General features: G+C 38.5%; 1 long non-coding RNA gene across 3 annotated transcripts in view; it reads right to left on the reverse strand.

Moving 5' to 3' along the window:
* Positions 1-24,846, reverse strand: part of LOC137481199 (uncharacterized) — a 260,106-nt gene that overhangs the window by 211,752 nt on the left and 23,508 nt on the right. For 2 of the 3 annotated variants that reach the window (XR_011003400.1, XR_011003392.1), the window contains exon 2: positions 15,627-15,671. This is a non-coding gene — a long non-coding RNA (uncharacterized lncRNA). Of the gene's footprint in view, positions 1-15,626; positions 15,672-19,727; positions 19,743-24,846 lie in introns of those variants that run through there. The other variant, XR_011003393.1, reaches the window with a different exon arrangement.

A 24,846-nucleotide genomic window follows, 5' to 3' on the forward strand; every position in this document is an offset into this window, starting at 1 on the left:
TTCCATAGATCAAAAAGGCAATGCTGTTAATAATACTTTTTTTTATTAAGAATCTTTTGTTCTTCTTATTAGACTATAATTTAATAATAAAATGCACTCTGTTACCTTTCATCCTGAAGGAACATTCAGAGACTCTGTTAACTTTACAAAGTCTTTTTAAAATGTATTCTTTTTAAGAAAAAAATGCTTATCTTTAAAGCAAATATAAATGACTAACACCATAATGATGTAAAACCACAAAATGATATCATTATTATCAATGCTCAAGCTGGAAAGGTATCCCCCATATGTTTTTATTGGTATAGCAATTGTGGCCACAGGTGACATTGCTGTTCAGACTGGACAGAGCACAAATACTTAATAAATGCTTCCTCTGCAGAGCACACGAATCAGCCCCATTGGCTGTTAAACACCTGCTACCACAGTACCTTGAGCATGTGCTCAGCTTCTGTCAGGAGTGCAGGGATTCTCTGGGCTCTTTTTCCCCATTCTCCCCTCTCCCAAGGAATCATACCAGAACTGTTTCATTTGGATGTCTAATAGACCTTTCCTACTTGGATTTTCAGTGGGTACTTACACGTTCACCTGAGTTTTACAGAAAAAAGCATTGAGATATTTTACTATGGCCCATGTACAATTTTTACACCAGCCTGCACACTAGGTTTGCTGACAGTTGGTGCCTTTAATGGTACCAGCAACCTCAAAAATGACAAGAGGAGAGCAGAGCAGTGGCCTTACTCCTACTAGGAAGTTGAAGGTTATTGTAATCCTGAGGAAACATCAGCTCAGCTTGCTCAACAATAAAAATGATATTACAGCAATCCCTGTGGGCATCTCTGTTGTATTGGTTGTCTCCAACCTCACCCTTACACAGAGCTGTCATATCACTACCACTAAGCTGCAAGTGGCTTTTTAAATTTGCCAGCATCTTAATGTATTTTACTATCATTAGCTGCTACTTCTCCTCTCACACAAAACAGGTTTAGAAAATCTATTTTACTAAGAGCTAGTATATCTAATTTGTCTGAATTTACTAAAGCTTGTCAGTCACACTAAAGCATTTAATCATCTGTGACATTAAAATAAAACACTTTAAAACCTTTGGCACAGAGTGTTCCTGTTAAGAAAGTACTGTAATAGTATTCACTCTGCTGGCAACATGGAAAAGAGCAGCAGAAATTAACATGAGCAAAATGCAGTCATTCTCAGAAAACTTCCATACTGGTCAAAATTGGAAATTCTTCTATGCTCCTTCAAAGAATAGCTTATTCCCATTGTAATGATCTGAGATGTTTCATCCTTCTATATACAGCAGCCATGTGGGCAGGGGGAAGCTGTTATAAAGTCAATACTAGGGGGTTTTAGTGTAATTAGAACCCCTCATTGCCCAGAGGGAAGGAAAAAGAGTAGGAAACTTTCTCTCTGCTTTTATATTACTACTGAGAAAACAATCTGAACACTTAAATTAGAAGAGTTATCTTAAGGGGAATATGTTTTTGCCCTCCGATGCTGAGTCTTCACTGGAGTCAGGATAGTTAGAAACTGCCATTTAATTTCACTCCTCTGCCTTTCTTTTAAAAAGAGAAAAATAAATTGCAATTGTCACATTCATGTCACTCCAAGATCCAGTCTCAAGGATCATCATGAAATATAATGAGACTTGGTGTTATTTGGTGCTAGGAGTGCATTTCAAAGAGGCAGCTCTCAGGGAAGGAGGGGAGGAAGGAAGGAGGGAAGAAGGAAGGAGGGGAAGGAAGGAAGGGGGGGAGGAAGGAAGGAAGGAAGGGAAGGGAAGGGAAGGGAAGGGAAGGGAAGGGAAGGGAAGGGAAGGGAAGGGAAGGGAAGGGAAGGGAAGGGAAGGGAAGGGAAGGGAAGGGAAGGGAAGGGAAGGGAAGGGAAGGGAAGGGAAGGGAAGGGAAGGGAAGGGAAGGGAAGGGAAGGGAAGGGAAGGGAAGGGAAGGGAAGGGAAGGGAAGGGAAGGGAAGGGAAGGGAAGGGAAGGGAAGGGAAGGGAAGGGAAGGGAAGGGAAGGGAAGGGAAGGGAAGGGAAGGGAAGGGAAGGGAAGGGAAGGGAAGGGAAGGGAAGGGAAGGGAAGGGAAGGGAAGGGAAGGGAAGGGAAGGGAAGGGAAGGGAAGGGAAGGGAAGGGAAGGGAAGGGAAGGGAAGGGAAGGGAAGGGAAGGGAAGGGAAGGGAAGGGAAGGGAAGGGAAGGATTGCTGTAATTTCATATGTGTAAAAACACCCCCTACTAAACATGCTCTGAGGGCTGAACAGCTGTCTGTGGAATACTCTGAATCCTATGCAAATACATTGAAAAAATATTGCTATAGCCCAGTTTACCCCTCTAATTTTCTTTCTTTACGCACACACTTTCCATTGCTGTTGATGGGAAATCTGTTCATGTATTAGCAAGGGAATAAATTCCTTAATTTTGAAATCTCAGTCCTATTTTCTGTAAACTAGAATCTCCCCTCTTCCTAATTCAATTTGCCTCTCTGAGACAGTCCCCAGTAGAAGGTGAATCAATCACTTCATGAAAGGCACCTCTGCATGACTGACAGAAGAAAGTATCCCTCCCCTCTCTTTAAGCAATAAACCTGTGCAAGGTAAAATAAAATACATTCAAGAATCACAGTAAGGAAAAAAGAAGTGCCTGTAAATTTGCCAAATTCAAAGTTAGTTTAATATGTGCATTATTAGCCACAGGCCAATATTGTGATATTTCACTGCAAAAAAAAAATTAGAAATTGTTCACGTGTCCACTGAATTCCTGTGTTGTGCAGTAGTGTAACAATAACAGCTCCAGAGGGTACTATGCTGAAATTCACACTCCCTTGAGAAGAACCTACACAGTCCTTTTGAGCGACCTGGACTTTCACCACTGATTTCCAAAGGACTTGTGACAAATGAGTTTAAAGACAGCTGAAGGAGAGCCAATCTGAAACAGAAGCATCTTTTATGAGGAAAATCACCCTTTTCTTAGATCTCTACATTTTCTACAGTAAAGCATCTACTTTCTACCCAGAAAGGTTTTAATTTTACTTCTGTAATATGCAACACTCAGTTTCATTCTGGAGAGTGTGCTTGTATTGGGAGTAAGGGAAGAGGCAGAGGCCAGACACAGCAGGGACTGAGCACCTGTGGTTCCTCCCAGCCCATCAGCCAGGGACACACCTCAGAGAATTTGCAGGTGTGCAGCCCCTTCCAGGTGAGAGGTGGAAACACCCTTCATGCAAAGCCTGGTTCAGTAACACCTGCCTGTGACAGGAGGGATTGGTATGGATGCTAATGGTGCTCACTGCTTCAAACTGTAAAAAAATGAGTGCTTTGGAAAAAAAAAAAAAACAAACCCAGTGCACCCAGAGCTATTCAATTGGGACCTGCTTAAGAAACTCATGAAACAAACTCATCTATGACAATGAGCATGCCAAGGAGACATTGCTGTAGGATTGCTCTGTTCTTATCCTGACCCCATGATATTCATGACAGACCACTCTCAGAGACAGATGCTGGGGAGACAAATCTCCTGTCTGAGCAGGTGTGGCAATTCTTACACAGGGCTGCGTGACCTGATTGCTTTGCTTGGACGTCAGACACACGAGGGGCTGACACCAACTTCATCCATTTCCCCCATTCTCATTTTCAGCCTGGTGAAGATGAAAATCTTCTGTCCATTTCAGGTGTAAAACTGAGAGAGGCTAAACAGCTCTGCAGAGGAACCAGCTCAGCATCTCCCTGTCAGCTGCCCTGGGAAAATCTTCTCATTTTCCTCTCCTCCAGCCCAGAAGCAAAATCAACTAATATCATGGCTGCCTACACAGCACTCCCAAAACCTTGCTGGCAATTCTTTATAGTGCTTCTGGTGAAAAGATTTATGATTTTTCTTATTTTTCCCCCCCTAGAGCCTAGTTTAATATCCCCTCTTTTTTTAAGCCTCCCTCTCCCCACTATAAAAAAAGGTTTCCCTTTTGCTGCCAGGGACAAGTAGAATGTGCCCAGTACCCAGCAGTTTCTCCCCAGCCTGTTGAGATTTCCACCCTGCTACCACAGCACCCACAATAGCTGTGGCACTCCAGTCTCCCCAGGATCCTGCAGGGGGAATTCCTCCACCCTGAAATGCTTTCAGTAAATTATGAATAATGAATACTTGGAGTTTTTCATCAGTGCTGCTACCTCATCTGCAGCGGTTCAAGTCCAAACAAAGCCAAGTGTAAGGACATATGTGAAATATTATATTGGGCTAATATAGTTGGAAAAATAGACAAGTTCTTCAGTATATAAATCTCTCTTTAGGTGACCTTGTGCATCCAAAGTTTGTGCTTCTTCCTGACAGTTTTTCTAGTCGTCTTCTCCTTTGGGAGTTTCTTTGTTTTAATTCAACAAACAATTCAGCAGGCTTGTCAAGAATTAATTAGGTGGCTCAGGCAAAAATACTCACAACAATCTCCTACCTCTGTTTACAGCAGGACTGTACCAGCCTAGCTGCACCTCTGTTTCTGCTGCAATTCATAAAACCTGTATTAATCTGCAGATTGTCTTCCCTCACAAAACCCCAACAGCTCACTGTCTCCTCTGCTTCTCTGTTTGGCAAAACAAAACTCAGGGAAGAAAGAAAATGATATGGTAATTAAATTCTCTCTCTGTTTTAAAGGGACAAGCAGTCTTTCTGTACTAATCTGCTCCTTGCAAATTCAAGACAAATACAAGGGAATTAATATTGTTCAGTTCTTGGTAATGTACTAACTATAAATTGCTGGCTACCAATGAAAAGTAGGAACAATGATATGCAAGATGTTATTAAAAACCATTTACAGTACCAGAAAGTTAACAATTTCAATCCAGAGGATTCTGCTGTAGCAGATGGGATTACACTGCAAAAAAATAAAATCTCCAATATAATTTGCCAATTCGTTCTTCATCAATCCTTTCAAGATTAAGGAGGGTTTAAGTCATGGTAATTTGGAAGGGGACGGATCCAAACCTGTGGGTACTCTCACTACTGAGTAAACCCCAGAATTTCCCATAGGTAAACAATAAAACTTAATTAACAGGTCAAGTGAGTGATTTGAGGGATTTTTGTAACACCTGTTTCCATATGCTCAGAGGGACTATTTTTAGCAATATTTGACAGTGCACCCATTTTAACCATGGACCAAATGCAGTAGATAAGGTAAACTGATTTTCTGATTTTATCTGAGACACCGTTGCCCCTTTTCCATACCTTCAGATTCCTGTGGGTCTTTTTATTTGTTCCCTTGAAAAATAGATCATAACTATGCAGAAAGGATAGAGGATTTTTACTTTTGTTAACCTTAATAAAGTTGAATATTTTCCATCAGGGTATGTTGCAGCTCAAAATTAAAAGGGGACTGACAGCTGATAGAGGATGATACGGAAGTGTTATACCAAAAATATTTTTACCTTTGCATACACAGCATGAAATTGATTCCAAGGGAAGAATACTGGTTTCGTAGTGAGTTACATTATTTAAGTGGATGCATCTCATTCTGTCTCTAGGATTCAGGTCTAGTGCCTTGAGACCCTTCAATCCCTCAGGGCTGCAAAGATTTAAAGTTTCTTGGGCTGGACCTTTGAGGGGCTGGCTCTTCAGAAGACACACAACACAGCAGACTAAGCCAAGAAGTCTCGACTCTGCTGACCTGGATCTCTCTCTCTCTGATGCTGCAAGGACTAGAAAAATCCTTTAAAAGGTCTTAATCAGCTCTAGCACAAAGAGAAAAATTTTCATCTTAGGAGAAAAGGTCATGAGTCCAATTCTCAGCTTCTTGGGGTCAAAGATCTTATATGAATATTAAAGTAAAGAAAATGTAGAAGAGGAGAAACAGGCATGTAATGCAAGAGTCGTGTGAGATCAGCAAATCTATGCCTCAGTAAGAACATATTTATAAAAAATATGTGTGCACTGTGAATTTTACCTGATTGCCACTAATAGTAGGTAAAAGGATTCTCAGTAATTGTCTGATTTTTCATTTTTCTCAGTAAGAGTACTCCTGCTTGTGTTGTACAGATCCCAAGTGTAAGATCAGACTCCAAGGAAAGTGCTCCAGAAAGTACTGAGACTGTCCCTGGTGCTGTGGCACTGATACATTTCATGGAAAATGTTGTGATGGATTACCTGCACTCTGTATGCTCTTATGTTGTAAATTGAATTTTCTACCTGGACTACACTTCCCATGCTACAATAGAGTCTCATCATTCAGAGAGAAAAAACAATAAAGCATCATGCAAGGCATCTGACCTAGAGATCTACACTAAAGAAGTATGTGGGCATGAAACCATGAAATAACCAGTGCTGTAAGATATTACTGCAGCTTTTGTAACCAGAGGCTTCTGGGTCCAGCCACTCCTTCCTTCCCCTGCTAAAAAAAAAACCCAAAAAACAACACAACACCAAAAAAACCATAAAACCACCCTCAACTCTCCCACATAAACCCTTGTCTGTGTAAGGAATGCTACTGAAATCAAGAAAGCAGGCACATCTCTATTAATGTGACTTCCAAATCAAGTTCTCAACCAGTCAGCACATAAAATAAAGACATGTGGAATTAAATTCATTGTGTTCAATCAGTAAAAAGTAAAAGAACTCAAATTAATTATGCAAACTTTAAAAAACACATTTAAGGATATGATTTGTTTAGAGAGGTACATTTTGCACACTACCTGAATCTAGCTGAGAGAACACATAAAACATTCATTTCATTTTCTCTATGTGCTCGTTTAGTACAATACACTCAGCCATAATGATGTAGCTAACAATTTTATGGTCTTGTATGATTCATGCTGCAAAGGATACCATGCCACACTGAAACCTTTTTATTATCAATCATTGGGAAACACAAGCTTGAAGACTGGCATTAATTAAGAGAGTAAGGATTTACAAATGCTTCTTCTTCATTCTCTAAATATAAATATTCATGGTAGTATCTATGGATCACTTTTTGAAGTAAAAATTGATCTTGGAAAATAAGAAGTTGTAAAGGCAATAGAAGCATCATTATTAAAGGCTGTCTTCAAATCTTACAACTGGAACACCTTATGACAATAATTCTCTCCTTTTTGTAAAAACAAAAATATTGGAATAATTATGGAAATACAACAAAGGTGACTATGAATTTAGATTCCTTGTTAAAATCAGTTTTTAAAATAAAAATAATTACATGTCTACTTGTTTTCTTCTTTTCCTTTGCCATTTGTTTCCCTCTGGACCCTTTGTGTCTATTTCTCAGGAGGCCTGTTAGATGTGCACCTCTCATACACATCTTTACATTCCATTTCCTTGTGTTCATGCCAATATTGCTGTCACTTCTCTCTGTACATCTTCCTGAACAAATCTCACAGGTTTTCTACATGTATTCCAAACTGAGCATTAGCCAGAACTAAAGTAGCTCATTTTCATTTGTATTTATATTTATATTCCTAATTCTCTTTGTGTAAGTAACTATGGGAAATGCATGCTCATTAAGCACACATTAAAAAGAATATCTATAACTGAATGTGCCTGCTTGATACCCATTACTTGTTTATATTATTATTAGTCCAAAGAACACTAAGTTATATATACATGAAAGAATTACATATGCAATTAGAAGGATTGGTTCCACCTCACCTAAGATATAGAAAATAATTTATTAGAAACAGATTGAATACTGCAAATAAAAATATTGGCACCAACTAGTGATGCCTGTGGCGAGGAGCTCATTCCTGCAAAGAGTCTATACCTCACTAGACTGAGGAAAGACAAACACTTGGCTAACTACAGATCTGAAGAAAGCAAAGAAATTCAAGGTTTTTCCTAGCTTTAAACACAAAAAGAAAACTTGGTTTCAACTGCAATATTTTCTAGGTCATCAAGAAACAGATTTTTTTTTCATTTAACAATTCCATAAGTGAATAAAACAGCTCCTGGTGATAAACATTCAGGCAAAATGACTGAAAACAGTGTCTCCTCAACTGTCCTGAAGGTAAGGGAACTATTTAAACTTGCCCACACTTGCTATCTCCACGTTTAAAATCTGCCAGCAAACAACTGGCAAAGAACATTGATAAAAAACCAAACCAAATTGACTTCTTAGTTATTTGATTTTTCCCCCTCTTTTAATGTTGTTGACAAGATTAGTAGAGGATGCAAAAATATCCTTCTGTCTCTTCAAACCCCTTGTTGATCTATTTTGTCTTTATTATTTTGTTCTAACAAGCATGCCCCAGCTTCTGGAATTCATCAGCTTAAAACACCATTTAGTATCTTCTATTTTCAGACTAGCTCTTATTAACCTAAACCATTCAGTGAATAATGCTAATGCCTGTACAGTGTGTGATTAAATACAACTACATTCAGCACTTTCATGTATGAATTCTGCATGGGAGAAAAATTGCCATGCTGCTGGACAGCATATTTGAATATTCTTCCCTATCACAATTATTTATTATTTCTATTAGCTAATGTTGTTTTACTCCTAATTAAGGGTAATTAGATGATGAGTTGTCAGCACAGTCAATTCACTTAGAAGCTTCTACATTTAATTAACTCAAGATGGTTTTGAACATTTAAATGTCAAAACAACATTTAGAAAACAGAACATTAATATGTTGTTCACTGAGCTGTACATTATAGAATGTGACTTAAAGAACCAAAGGTTTTGGTGTGATGACAGGTCTCAAAATCTGCTTGTAGAGAGTCCAAATTTGCTGTACATTTTGACAGCTTAACTACAATGGCTTTGGACTTCACCTGTTACAGAACTTCAGTGCTGATCTGAGAATACCAACTACAGCAGGACTTGGTGGATAATGAAAAAGACCTTTCCCAAACACCAGCATCTAGGAAAGCTGCAATGTCAACCTCCATCCATTTTAATGGCTTCAGCATGGGGATGGCTCCTCTCAACAGAAAATGGAAAGGAAAGGTAGAGTCAGACCCATCATCAGCTGAAGAAGGGCTCTAGACAGAGGGAGGTGTAAGATGGCAGGGCCTTCACATCCATGCTTGTTCTGGACTATAGGATAGGAGACAATAAATGTGCCCCTTTCTGTTGGTATTTACCCTGTTCTGCAAAAGGATGGTGAGAGCAAATCAGGACAAGACTGATGGGAAGTTTCAGAGAAAGAATGAATCTGCCCCACCCACAGATTTTTATTTAGTGTTACTATTGCTGAAAAAAGCACCCTTCAAAGCCTGACAAACTGTTATAACAGCTTTGTTATAAAAGCTGAAACTTTTTGACATTTACTACGAAGTTCATTGTTCTGTTTGAGCACATCTTTCCAAAACAATCATTAAGCCACCAAGTGACCATCCTAACATTAAAGTTTCCTCTTTAACATATGAAATCATAACATGATCTTAAAAAGCTTAGGAGCTACTGAACATGTTAGTGGAGCTTTCTATTCCTAGCAGGCGTCTCAGTCTCTCTCTCTCTCTCCTCAAGGATGTACAATTGCAGTGGAAGTAATGGTGAAGGATGCCAGACCAGCCAGAAAGGACACCATTCTACTGTTCATGAAGAATAATCAGGGATCTGGCTTTGGGGGCCCTTATGAGCTCTTCTGGAGATGAACAGAGCAAGGGTGGGAGAAGAGCTCATGATCCATCGTGGTTTTGAAAACATACCTGGAAATGTTTTCCTTTCCTGTGACTACACCAAGCTTGCGAGGTATTAAGACCAGGCTGGTAAATTCTAAGAGTTAATCCTTATTCCCACAGTGACCACATGTAAGGGTTTTCATATCAGAAAACCTGTCAGAGGGAAACTGAGATGTTTGAGATAATATCTGACAAGGAGTTATGTTTTTCTCTTATCACCAGGACTTTTGGAAAAGTGGCTTGGAAAGGCTTGAGGGCTTCAGGCCTCGCTCAAAGCCAGCTAGATCACTGGACAACGGCAGATTCTTGCCCCATGAGCTTTAAGGTTACACATTAAAGAACAGTGGCTTAAAAGTTGTTTTTTTCCAGCCTAAAAACTTTAATTGTAAATTTTTATACTGAAGATTCAGACTTGATGGAATCCATCCTGCTCTAGTGAAATATCAAACTGTTCTCCAGGGTCAGAGCTTCTGGCTTTAGAAAAGAGCTTTGTGACAGAATCTAATCTATGGTCATCTTTCAGTCAATACATGCATTTGCTTAAATTTCTTACAAAATCCCCACGGCCATCCAGACTCAGCTTTACAATACTGAACAAAGCAGCAAAACAAAAAAACAAGTCACCAGCTATATTTCCAGCACTAAGTCAAGTCATACATATTTCAATTCACATGGCATTTGCTCTTTCACATCTCTGAAAGTTATCCTGCTTTTCACTCTGACAAGCTGTCATTGTTTTTAGTAACACATTTTTATTTCAGTGTTGGGAGACTTTTCATTACCTTCTGTATCAGAAGAACTGTTTTCCACAGTACATATCCCAAAGGCCCGAGTGAAAGAATGCTGCCTGCTTGCTTTAGTACCAAAGCCAGAACTTGAGAGTCAGCACAAATGACAATAAAAAGAAATTACTGAGAATTTGGGGGTGTCTCATACCAAGTAGACAGAATAACTTTAAGGCCTATAAAATAAACACAATTTCCTTCTGTTGCACAGTAGGCATTATTCATTACCAGTATGGTTTTGTTGTGGGTGTGCTGTGTTTTGGTACTGAACATCAACAACATGACAGAAATGTTTCAGCCTTTCTATTCTCTTTCTACAAAAGTGAATGTAACAGTAAAGCCAAATGACAGGTACTCCCCCACTTGCTGGTATTCCATCAGTCAGGCACAGTTGGAACAGCATGGGGCCCTGATGAAGCTGCGTAAGCCAGCACCTATTAGCTGCTTCCTTTGATTCTCCTGCTACTGCTCAGACACAGGGCAGGATGTTGCAAAGGATAAGCAGCGCTAAAAACAGGCAAGAAAATTATTATCCCAAACAATGGTCAATAAGGTATTCTGAAGACCTTCTCTGTTTCACTTTCTGGTTTTTAGAACAAACTGTCCTGTCAAGATCTCAATAGTTTCTGTGAGCCTAAAAGATAATTCAAGATCTCTGTATAGTTTGAGAAAGTTTTAAAAATGCAGCATGCAGTGCAACAGTTTGAAGCCTCTCATACAATACTGAAAGATAAAGAAGAAAAGTAATCATGATGAATGCCTTTTCCTGCTCTTGTTCTTTTTCTCTCCATTCCTAAATTCCTTTCTGTTGCCAACCAGAATGCACGATTTTCAAATTCATTTTACAAAGTTAATGTTAGGCTAGGAGAGGATTGCAGATGCTACTTCCTCAAACTAACAATTTTTTACATTTTCAGTCCTTGAGAGTGTCCAGAATGAGCTGGGGCAGTGAGATCAGTTTGTAGCTATTACGTTCATGACTGTGCATTTCTTTTCCTCATGATAGTTACGTTACAGATTCTTACATGAAAACCCACTGCTTTTCAAATGCATTAATTCAGAAAGTTAAAATGCACATCCTACAAGCTAGGAGTGAATCTGTATACATATACAGGAACACAAATAGAGGAAGTCTTATGCAACTCAGTGAAGTTTCTGGATGTGTGCTCTTTGAAGTTTTATGCTGTATAGTTGGACATGCCAAAAGCTGAACTTTCGGTGAGATTGAAGTAAATCAAAAATAAATGCAGAAATTCTCAGAGGTTGATATGCGACTTGCAGAGCCTTAAATGGCCAATGAATATCAGCTTGCAGAGTCACTATGCCATAATTGCATGGTTATGAACTTTTATTAGTTGATTGCTCCCTTCCAACCTGCCCATTTTTTAAATCATCACAGGCCTTTCTCCACTCACACTGAAGCCAAAGGCTGTGTTCCAACTGCTGCTCCTGCCATGTCGGGCAGGGCTGCAACCCACAGTGCACACTGCAAGCAGAGGAAAGGTCTGTGAAGAAAGGAGTCCTGTTGCTCCCACTGAAAAGCCCACACCTAAAATAGTCTTTTTTTTCCATCAGGGATCTCCTGGATGCTAATGTATTTCCTAAGTGGGTTTTCTGGAAACTGTGCATGGAGAATTACTATTACATTGATTTCCCAACCACATAAAAATCAGCCTACATCTGAGCTGGTCACAATGGTGCAGGTTTGACAGAGTCTGGGTAAAGCAGAAAACCCCCTTCTTCAATTTTGAGACATGTTTGGACAGCTTTGACTGTGTTTCTCCAACCTATATATTTGAGTGAAATAATCCTTCAGGCAGGCATCAGTTTCTCTTCTATAACAGAGACATAGAGTCCTGATCTTGATATATTTTCAACCTTTCAGAATATAACCACATGCATAAGTAATAACTGGGATATGTTTTAGCACTTCCCTCATCTCAGTGAAGCATATATCTAAGTGGCATCAAAATACTGGATATTTCTCTCTGCAATACTTATGTAAATCACTGCTATTTTGGACACAGTTCTCTGTTAGCACCAACATTTGTGGCTTGCAAAAGGCATTATTCTATGCTTATGCTTGGCATTCCTACTGGAATTATAATTCTGAAAAATCATCACAGCCATCTAAAGGGGCTTGTGCATGAAGTTCCTGCTCCCTTAAACATTGCTTAATCCAGAATGACTAATGGTCTTTTTCAAGGATGACTAGATTTATATATCTTCCCCCTGGACTCAATGCTCCCATGCAGCCAAGAAACCTTTTATTAAAATGCTAGCAATACAGTTACATTTTACTCTCAATACCTGCAGACCAAAGATTTCTACAGAGATCAAACTGCAAAAACAGCAAAGCAGGAATGACTGAGAATCACACTGATCTTACAGAAAGCTGGCACTGCATTTCCAAAAATAAATTCCAGTTCCAACCCTTTCATTCCCACAATCAAATACAGGTGCAGCTGTACAACAGTAATCAATGGTGGATAGAGACAGATGTGCAACTATCCAATTTGCAAACAAAGAACGCACATGTCAGTAGCATGAACGACCACATCTTCACTTCAAAGAGTTTGGGACTGGATTTTGGCAGGCAAAAACATACATGTGTTTGGGAGGCTCAACAGTGCAAGAAACGATCGTATGCTCACTAATCAAAATCCAGCAGAGGCCTTCTTTGACAATTTGGCCCTAAATATTAAGCAGTGCCTGGGGGCTGATTAAAATTGACCTCTCCAGGGCATAGATCATGCAACACTAAGAAAACAAGCTGAAGAAACAGAAGCAAAGACTGCTGTTCTCTGCATCTTTATTGGTATGAAAACTCTTAAGACGCCAAACAAGGGGGGTGTTCAGGGGGAGACATTAATATCTGAGGAGGGAGATCAAAAGCAGTTAACGTTCCTGGCACTGCATTGTGGCATGTGTATCTTTATACTTTTAAACTTACAGTATTAAAAAAAAAATTTAAAAAAAGGGAAAAAGGAAAAAGAAACATTTCTTTGTTAAATCAAATATTGCCACATGTTACTAATTTTAACTTTGCTGTCCTAAGATCCAACTTAATTTAGTCTGCATTGAACATTTCTGATCTGAACATTTAATGTGGCAATGTTTTGCTTTGCCAGGAATATTATCTGAATGTTAGACATGAACTCAATTTATTCATCAGAATATGGCAAGCATGATACCAAAGGTCACTTTGTTTATATTGTCCTCCAACTCCATAACTTACAGCCTGTTTCTTTCATCTTCAAACCTCAGAACACTCAACATTATTGGATGTTACAATGTGGGTAAGAGGACTGGATTCTTTTTTTTTTTTTAAGTAAAGCACTTTTATTTGGAACTGGAGGGAAGGAAACAGCCTTGTTCAGCAGCAAGGAAAAGTACAGAAACATGCAATAACACATCTGCTCCATTATGAACTGGTAACTGATATGCAAGATAAGGTTGCCCTGGTATGGAGGATGCATAAGAAGCTGTATGCATTACCTCTTAATGCTCAGAATGCAATTATGGCTTTTTGATTCTGTAAGCAGTTGCTGATCTCAGCCACATCAGAATAAAACCACAACCACCACATATGCATTTTTCATGCAAAACATGGCCACAAAGTCTTTGCAGAACCCGAGCCAAATTCTGCTATTAATTACACTGGCAGAACTTTGCAGTAGTACCACATTCATATGCAGCTCTGCAGTTCAAAACTGTACCTACAGCAGTAAGATTAGCTTAGAAACTGGTACCTATTCTATAGAAAGCATAGTACATTGTTCATATTACCTGTTAGGATAATCCCAATGCTGAAAATGTTTGTCCCTCCTCCCCTCAATATCTCAATAAAGGCAGCTTGAATCTAAAGGAATAGACCTATACAAATGCAGAAGCAGGAAGATGAAAGACACGTGAACAGAAACATCCATTTCAAAATAACCCAAACTATTGCCTTTCTGAAGTGGCAGAAACACTTTTCCATTCTTTAGTATTTGTCATTGCTTCTAAAGAAATATTAGCATTCATCCTGCTTGCTGATAACTCATTATTAGTTTATCACTTACTGAATTCAGATGTTAAATTTTCTTTTACCTTATTAAAGAGTCAGTTCCCTGCTATTATATTGAATTGCTAGCATTTTCACACAGTTACATATCAGATATCAGGAAAGAAATATCCATCTGTTAATTCACTATCAATAAAATCCAAAGAAACAAAACTGATTATTGGTACCCAGGCTTTTCAAATCCAGGCCATAGAATCATTCAATATGGTATTGATACTTCCCATCAAAACACTCCTCTGTTCATTATAAATGTGAGGCTGAAGGAAAAGAAATATCTCAAACTTTATCAGAAGGAGCACCTTTACAGAAAACCCTAATGCTGAAGGGAGCTCCCAGAAATGCTGCACGGAGAGAAAGCTGAACAGGTAATGTGATGCAGACATGCAGATGTTCAAGAGGACTAAATCCAGTTCCAGGTGCACTTTTCATAAGCCAAAAGTCTCAGCCCCCCATCTGAGCGTTGGGCTGACTCAAAACAGCATTTTCATGACAGTGGAATTCCCTAAAACTTGCAGGTCTAAAACGTGGTGTTATTTGGAGATTGATAGCAAGCTGTCCAAAGGCATCAGGTATTGGACTAACTCTGCTTTTGTCATCTTAGCTCTGATTTTGGTGACAGCAGAACTAAACCTTGATTCCCCTCAAAGAGTACTCCACTGATGACAATTTAGAACATCAAGGCTGTATTTTAAGTGCATGTATTAGCAGATCCCACAGTTATATTTCTCCTCAATCACAATTTATGCAAGTAGTTAGTGACCTCAGCAGTTAGGTCTATTCATTCAAAAGCCTCCATTTTTAAAATTTTACAGATACAGCCACCTTAAGTCTAATAATTACAAAGATTTTTTTTTCAGTGACAGACAGACATATACACAAGTGTGTTAATTGACAGAGCACCTTACCTCCCCTAATGCATTCTTATGTTTTATATACAGGTGAGCTTCAAGAGTGCATTTCTTAATCCAATGAAATATTTATCAGATCTGAGATCTAAAGTGTATATATTCAATTTTTTATGCACACCTTTACATGATTCATGAAATTCAGTCATAATGTGAGTTCTTTTCATTAAATTTTGTTTTTATGTATCATTGTTACCTCTTTTTTTACAACCAGATTTATATTGAACTGACAAATATAATTCTGGTATCTTTGAACAAAGTAGTTCTTACCTTTTGATAGAAATCATGAAGCTCTAGCTCCTGTGGTATTTTTCTCTGTAAATAAACAAACTAAAGAAAAGAACAATATTCAGAATAATGTTAAATCTGCTGTGAAAAACAATGTATTACATTATGTGAGTTAATTTCTTTATTAAAGTTTATGTTCAGAGATTGCCACTGCTAAGTGGCATAACACTGATTAAAATGAGAATATTCTGAATGTATATAGAAATTCACCATCACACTTAACCCAAAATGGATTTTGGACTGAAGATTGTTTAGCTTCTCAATCAAATTTGCGCTCCCATACATCTTAAAGGGCAGCTGGGTTTTCAATCAAAATCAAACTCCTGTAAACCAAAATTTAGTCTTGCATTACAGGTACAAGGGAGTAGAACTGACTGGTGAGGAATAGTTTGACTGCTGAGATACTTGTGTTGTGGTTTGTGTGATTGCTTTGTAACCATTTTATCGAGCACAGCACTGAGGGTGGGATTTGGGCACTGGAGCACAGAGGACTGTGAGCTCTGCTGCTCCAGCAGCAGTAACTGCCCAAAGCTCCAGTGGTTTCTTTGGGGTGACCTTTGGCTCCACGTCCCTCTGTGCTGCTCAGGGACTTCCAGCAGCACTCGGTGAGGGTGCTGAGAAGTGCTCCTCATCACCCAACAAATACTGTGGCTGCCTCAGGAAACAGCTACCCAATGCTTTGTAAAATCAGGCTTGATTTGCAAGTCACACAGGAACACATTTTATCCCTCTAGGAAATGGGTAAATGTCACAACACACGGATACCCTGCAAGCAAAAGACATGTCGCAGCGTTTGGCCAGCATTCTCCAGAATGCAAAGCATTTATTTATAGAAACTATCTAATAGACAGCTGGCCCCCCACCTTAGCTCTTCTGTATTGCCTTTCTTCTTTTTTTCTGGAAACACAAGTTTGAGTCCTACACAGTAATACATCTTTGAGGTACTCTCAACTGATACTGACTCCACAGGAGACAAGGGCTTGACACTTTGTATAAATGCACCTCAAAAATTGGACTAACAAAGAAAACTTTACAATGTCATTTTTCAAACTCAGCTAAGCAGCAAAGAACCGCTGATATTACATTACAGAGTCACAAAATCATAGGGAAAATATTTTCACTTTCTAAATAATTTGAGGTACAAAATTGCACTACTTAATGCTAACTGCACATTTTATTTATTTTTCTTAAGAGAAGCAATACTTTTAAGTACTAACCCCAGCTACTGACCCTTTATGTGAACTAATTCCTCAATTAACATCACTTTTTCTTTCCCTTAGTTTCAGTGGGAGGAAAAGAAAATCCAAACACCATCTCTCTTTCCTTCATCGCTAAGATCAAAATATGCTCAAACACAAGTTATAGGCAGAAGACAGAATGTCTCTACTGTGAAAATGGGGGTAGGAAATATTTCTTAGGCTGGAAATTAATTGATGTTCAAAACGAGCAAAAGGATTCTGGTTTTTAATACTAACTCCTACATTAAAAAAATACTGTAAATATGTGTATATACACAATGTGTATAGCTTTATATGTTTTATATTTATGTTACACTATATACAGTAGTTAACTGGCTGAGATCAGGATTTTATTTTTCCTTGAAAAAGTTGTTGTCACTAAGACTACAAAATATTATTGCAATAATTCCAGTGACAGGGCTATCTGTGTAGTCAGCAATTTCAGCTCTGTTTATGATTCAGAACATATAGAGTATTCTTGCAATTAAAATGTAACAAGAAAAGGAGACTTGTTTAATAGCTGAAACCACTGTAAAAACTAAGGTCAACTCCTTGAAAGAACAAAAAGTGACAGCAAGATTAGTTTTCCCTTGAAGTTTTCCTCTAGAGCCTTGTAATCTGGCATGCCAAGCAACACACTCACTTCTGAGAAAGTGTTCCAAAACACCAGAATTCTCAGCTGTAGAACATCACTAAACCTTCATAAAACAGAGCTCCATATTACTTTTACTTACATTGTTATGTTAACTATTGCTTCTAGTGGTATTAAAAAAAAAAATTAAAATAACCTAATTTTTCAGTAGTTTTATTTCTCCACTTGGTTTGGATTTCCCTAACTTGTACAAAAGCTTCTTGTTATCTGTAGAAAACGATCATAAACTTACTGGCTTTCAACGGCCAAGGGAATGCTCTCCATCTCAGGAACATTAAATAATATTTGGGCAGAAAGATTGTCCTGAACTTCTACTCAGAGACAAGAAAACTACATTAGTCTAGAAAAAAAGCATTCCTCCAGCTGAGCATGCATGCCTGTGGCTGGACTAAACTCTTCCCCCAATTAAATTATATCAGTGTTGATAGCTCAATCTCCAGGAAACTCTGTCATTATTCCATCAGAGAAAACTGATGTTGATTCCCCCCTGCAGATCTCATTAGTGAGGCCAAAGGTGGGAAGAGAACCTCACTTACTTTTTCAAAAAGAGAGGATCACCACAGAGGTGTCCTTTGTGTGAAAGTACAGCCTGGTGTGTAAGTCATGTTTTAGATTCATTTAAAAAAATGAACAAATCCAACAAGAGATGCTGCCACTCTCCTGCTAGTTCAAAGCAAAAAAAGCACTTAAACAATTCATGGTTTATAACAAGGCAGATCACAAAGAATAAAAGAAAATAAATGTTACATAAATCATGTAATCTCTTTCCCAAAGCAGTTCATTAACAGCTTCAAAAATAAATCAAATAACACTGCCAAAAAAAAAAAAAGCTGAGATAATTAGATTTGTACAGCGAACTTATTGTGCTAGCATTCCAAGACATCTTGCAAAGCACACCAACACATTTCTGCCTAAGAGCATTACTAGAATCATTTTCCTTTGAAAAATGACTTAGTGTAAAAGTATTCCATCCAGAGCAGCTCCAAACGCTGCTCCATGCTGCATTTTTTCTTTCCCAGTTCTAAGACCAAATGTTCAAGCTAAGTATCCTGAGCAAACCAGAAGAGCTGAGCAGCTGAAGTGGCCAGGGCACAGAACCCGTGGGCAGGCCACACTCCTTTCACAGCAGCCCAGGAAGGCAGAGAACACAGATTTCCTGCTCTCACTTATCCTGGAGAAGGGAACTGTGCAGCAAGTGAAAGCTGCTGGACTCAACACTTACAGCCCTGGAGATTATGGATCTGCTTTGGGGTTTTTGTACTTTAAAGTCATAGCAGATTCTTACAAGTTCAGTAGAGCTGTGAGGAAGAGAAGCTTAGATATGCCTCAATGAGCAGCTATACACTTTAGCAAGTTGCTACATCCTTTGCACTATATAATATTTATACATCTTAGTATTTTTTAACTTCTCAGAAATTTCTACCAATGAAATTTTTACCAGTTTTTCTGCACCTGCCCAAAACTTCTTTGCTATTTAGCTGCAAAAATAACCTTTTTTTTTTTTTTTTTTTTTGAATAGGTACCAGCATAGTCTATGAAAACTAGTATTTGCAAGAGATGAAGCAGTTTTAAAAATCATCACAATATCAACTCAACTTTGATATGCTGGACAGAGAAGTTAGAAGTCATAGCACAGAATCTGGACTAACACATCAAACCAGGGATTCAGGAACTTCTCTGGGACCACTTGAAAATCCCTCACGCTTTTCTCTACCTTGTCTGTGAGGTGAGATGACACCACTGCTGTTTTACAAGACTGAAGGAATGGTCAAATATTACAAAAGTGGGATCTCTGGTGAATATATAACATTCACAAGTGATATAAAATGGTAAGAAAATATAGTATGCAAAAAAAATGCAAAAACAAGCACTAGAACAACCAGAGCCAGGCGAGCAGAAACAGATGGAAAATGCTATTCAGAGACTAGAAAAGGCATCAATAAGCTCTCCCTGGAGAGGGAGCCTATAAACCTAATCACAAGACTTCCTTTGGGGAAAATCTAGCAGATAGGCAAATGAAAACAAAGTGAGTTAATCAACCCCAAAAAACCACTAAAAACACTGGAGCAAGTTAAAGATGCAAAGCCCTCCATTGAAACCTATTAGCGGTTCTACAGAGTCTCCAAAAACACAACCCAGATCCAGTCTCTGGAACAAGATATTTTATAGTTCAAGGTGATTAAGAAAACCTACCTTTGCCATGTATAGTATTGAAGCATGGAAGAAAATACTGTGCTGGAAACAAAGCACCAGCAGTGCCAAATGCAGCCAAGAGCCAGCAGGTGCGGCAGAGCTGACTCTCATGTGTCCTGCTTTCCAGAACTTGGCCCCATGCTCTGTTGGTTGCCTTTGTACATTGTAAAGTTCTGAGTGACTTGAGTTGCTCAATAAGTAAAGTTTGTACTTTTCAGACTTGGAATGCTACAGAATAAAACTGTTGTGAAAGAACGACAAATAATACAAGAATCAGTAATTTCTACACAACAGGCTTGCAAGAGTTGCCATTGAAGGCTTGCCTTGCTCACAAGTACTCACATGGCTGCATCCATCTCTGAAAAGAGTCACTAACTGGATATCACTGTGTAAGTAGTAACTATTACTCTCCTGGGTTTGAATCTAACCCGAGAGCAGAAAAAACACCATGTGATCTAAGCAACCAACCAGTTATGGGTAAGAACTACCCATTAAATGATATTTATAGTCATTAATTTACAATCCACAGGCTGAACTTTGTTCTCTTATTATATTGGAAATACTTACAGAATCATGAATGCAGCTGTAGAAATCAGAATGATGCATGAAGCTGGAAAAATGCTAGATGCATCATATAAATCACATACAATACATAAACTATCATGACTTACAACCCTATATTTAGCAGTTAAAGCTATTGCTCTTAACTTGCTTTGCACTTGCTCTCATGAAAAACAATAGTCTCACAACACTTTTGCACATTCTTTAGTTTTACAGACTAAAGCTGAGAGAGATGATACAATTTCCTTAAGCAAAACACAACAGTGGAGCCAAGGATGAACCCAGATGTCTTCATTTTCAATGCAGGAATTATTCCAGACTTCATTCCTTCATTCAGTGTTGAATATAGATGTTACAAAAATAATTTACACTGCTTTAGGTTTATTTTTTGAATTTCACTGGAATGATCTTTTTTTAATTTGGTAAGTGAAATGAATACAATGTAATCCTTGAAATAAATCCTTCCATTGAAATTATGCTTGGAAAAAGGAACCCTAGCCTGGTATGTGCACAGGCAAAGAACTCAAATTTCAAAATAACAAATTTCAGCAAAATAAATTGGATGAGTTCAACCAGTCAAATTTTCTGTTTTTAAGATCAGTTTTGAACCTCTTACTTTCCTTAAAGTATGCAAAAGGAGTATGTTTTCAAGAATATTCTTGTCCATTGTGGGTGTACAAATACTTTAATGTTTTTTAACAAAAGTTCAGGCAGCAAAGCTATTGAAGAAGCTGTGCCTTCTCATCTCCAAAAATGCAGTGTTGCTAAGAGAGATATTTGGTGACTTTTTCACAATTATTAACTTTTGGGAATATGGGTATAAAGAACAGGTCTCATTACCTACTCACAAAAAACCCCTAAACAAACAAACAAAACCCCAAAATTTAAACACCCACAAATTTTTCATTATGAATACCTTTAAATGCCTAATTTCTGCTCAGTGTATGGGTTATTGGATACAAAAGCACAGGAACATGCACAGGATCACTCCAAATCAGTGCCCACTGTGACAACACCTGAGGAGGGAGGCAGGAGCAGCTGGGACACACAACGTTATCCTCGCCAGGAGCAGAAACAGCCAGGGACAGGATCCCTGCCCTGACTCTGGGCACAGCAAAGCACCCTTCCACCTTGCTGCTAATCCAAACTGAATTCCAGATCCACAACGGGAACTTATGCCCCATTTTAAAAGGCTTTTTGTGGTTAAAAGAAATATATAACCAGGATGACAATCCACAAGATAGGATGGATTTATGAAGGCAGAAGTACCGAGTCAGGGCAAGAAAACATCTTTTGGAATTGCCTCAGATTCTGATATTTTTCCTCAATAACTTTGCCCAGCAATAATAGAGAAAAAACAACCACAGTGGTTTCTGGGTGGCTAAAGCGGTTATATCCCAGGCATAAAATACCAAACAAAACTATCTTTTAATAAAAAACTTTCCTTCAAATGTAAAACTGATACCTTTTTCTGGTTTATGGATAATTTAGCTTGATTACTATAATTGTCACAAAAATGCTGAAATGTAACTTTCCTCTTCTTTAAACAAAGATTGTCTTACAGGCTTGGGATCAGTCCATTGACTTTTTTGCATTGGTGGAATAATTCAGAGGGCAAAGTTTTAAAGGGACACAGAAATTTGCTTGTCCTGACCCCCCAATCAGTGTAGAAGGAACATGGCATCCCCCATGACTGCTTAGCACAGGCAAGGCAAAACAAGCAGGAAGCCAATGGTTCCCAAAGCATTTCTCAGCTGGAGGAGGGAGACACCCAGTGTAGGGCCTGGCTGCAGGTGCAGAAGAAGCCTGAGAGACTTTCTGGAGGTGCAGGCAGTGCAGGACAGGATGCCACCCTGCCAGGTGGCAGCAGGCTGCCTCCAGCCACACTCAAGTCAAAATGCCTTGAGCCAGTCCACTTCACTTCTCCCGTGCTCACCACCAAGCATGGCTAATACAATTTAAGAAAATTTTATCTGCATGGTTGCTTCCCAGAGGAAACAAATTCTCCTTGAAAACATATGCAAGGCCCTTAGAAAATATGGACACTTTGCCACAATGCTAACTCCACTAGCTAAGGGGTTCCCACTTTAACATCAACAGCATTAACTGCTGTAACTGACAAATTGCAGCCTTCTCTGCTGAAATTAGATCATCTAATAAACAGGCCATACATGCTCAGCTCTAATTTTCTCAATTTAGATTCCCTTTGTAACTAAAAGCAAACTGTCTCTTTCTCTCTGAAGTACTAGAGAAACCAGCTGAAGTTTTATCTTATTGCAACCACCTCTTTATAAGTAATGAGCTACTGTATCATTTTAAAATTGCTGCAGTAAGCCACTTTCTGAAGGGGACTGTCCATCTCTGGTTCTTATTCCATACACCAATGACCAAGATAACATATTTGGGTTTTTTATTGTTAGTTTTAGCCGGTGCAAAACTGACCTCCTTGAATCAAGCCAGAACAGGTTGGTGCACCTTCACTGAGAATAAACTTCTTGTGCACACATTTCACAGCCTAGCACAGTTTTCCCCCAGTTTCTCTGTACCAAATGAGAGATGTCATCACCTGTTCGGCAAATGGCACCTTTTGCTAAATGAAGGCTGGAAAAAAAAATTTATTTTTTCTGTAGCTTTTACCTGCTAAGTTTAGTTTATGTGGACACAAGGTCAGAGCCTCAACAGCAAAACTGGAGACAGAATCAGGAAAAAATGGAGCTGAAAGTGGGGTGTACAGTGGTTTTTGGTGGGATTTTATTTAAATTCCAACTAAAATTAAAGATTTTAAAAATGGGTCTGACAATACTCAGCTGAAAAACAACTGAGAAATTAATAATGAAAATCCTGCCTAGCCCTGGCCTCTACTTACAGACTCACAAGCCATTCCTTTCTGCATCACAATGTTCTCTACAAGCTTTCCTTTAGTGTTGTACTTTGCACGATGGCCAGCTCAGAGAGGGACTATAAAAACTTGCTGCAAGCATTTAAAAACTGAGAAAATTCCTTGGCATTAGTGATATAGACCTTTATAACACATCAAAACTCCTTTGTAGGAGTTTCTGTTGTTTTTGTGTGTGTTTGTTTTCAAAACTCAAGCTCTATTTCAACGGTCAGGTCAAGCATGGAATTTCACAGTGTATGTTTTGCATGCTCTCATTCATCTGTTCACTCTAACAGTTCTCAGTTTCCATCACTCTAAGTAAAATATTTCATCTCCCTGAAAGCTCAAATAGCAATAGAAACATCGTTAAAACACCAGCAAACTCTTGCTCAGAAATACATTGTTGAAGTGATAGACCACATTTGGCATTTCTACTGTTGTGTATCATAACTGCTTTGTTCAGAATGCTTTACATATAATGGAATTTATAAGAATCTCTTCTAGCAAATAGTATATCCTAATTTGCTTGGAATATGAATGCCTATTAGTCATAGATTACACTTTTTTCTGGCGCTTCAATGTCTAATATTTCAGTTTTATGAAGCCTGAGATTTTTAAAAAAAGGGCCAGTCCTAGAAACAAGCAGAATTTATAACCTGTTAAGATTCCACACATAATAATCATATTAAACATAGAAGAGATGAGTAGTAATGTAACTTTCATTAAAAAAACAAAACCAGAACAAACAAAAGCAACAACAAAACACATAAATGATCAAGAGCAAAAAACTGTGGTATGAATAAACTGGTGAGATTGTTTTATGTGAAATCTGATAAAGAATTTGTAACAAGGGACTCTTTGGTTTGGAGTGTACACAACTTAATACTGGTAGGACTATTTTCCACGTAATGCTTCTAAGGATAAAACAAGCTCCCTTCATAGCTTGTCTGCATGTTGGCAGATGTCTGCTGTTAACAAGGGAGTCTTGCATACTCTATTCTCTCCTGGAGTTTTAATTTTGTTCTTTTATTTCTTTGTCAGTTCCTTTTATCTACAATGAAAGTCACACATCCTGAAAGCAGAGTTCTTCCTTGTGCACCAGGAATACCTATCTTTGACATTACCATATATACACACAGACATATGTTTTCTAATTCTAAGAAAAAAATCAAGGGATAATCTTTGGGCATATATTATTTACCAGAATTTGGGTTGGAATCTTCACTCACTGCTGCAAAATGGTTCTAAACAACCTTTCATCTACCAGTTCCACACACCCCATTTTACACAAAACCTCTTCATGCAAAGCAGTGTTTAACAATTTGTCAGTTCTCAGGTCTCTACCCCATCAGTACAGACTGTGCTTGTGGTATACAAGGGACACCACTCATCCCTGGGATGCCACCAGAGAGGCTGACTTTTGTACATTATATAACCATTATTTAGTGGTTAAACTGAAAGCGCAGGTCAGAGAAGCTTTAAGAGTGGATTTCTATTTTATACGTACATTAGCAAATCTTCAGAGGCTACCTGGCTAATTGAATGCCATCATAATTCCCCTGCTCTGAGCCTGTGGAATGAACTGCCATTCAAACATGGAATAGAAACAGAGACTGCAATATGGCAAATTTAATACAAAGACTTTTAACAGCGATTGCCAGAGGAGCTCTCAAAATTAAT

This window comes from Anomalospiza imberbis, chromosome 12 (assembly GCF_031753505.1).
Source record: "Anomalospiza imberbis isolate Cuckoo-Finch-1a 21T00152 chromosome 12, ASM3175350v1, whole genome shotgun sequence".
NCBI classification, from domain to species: domain Eukaryota; kingdom Metazoa; phylum Chordata; class Aves; order Passeriformes; family Viduidae; genus Anomalospiza; species Anomalospiza imberbis.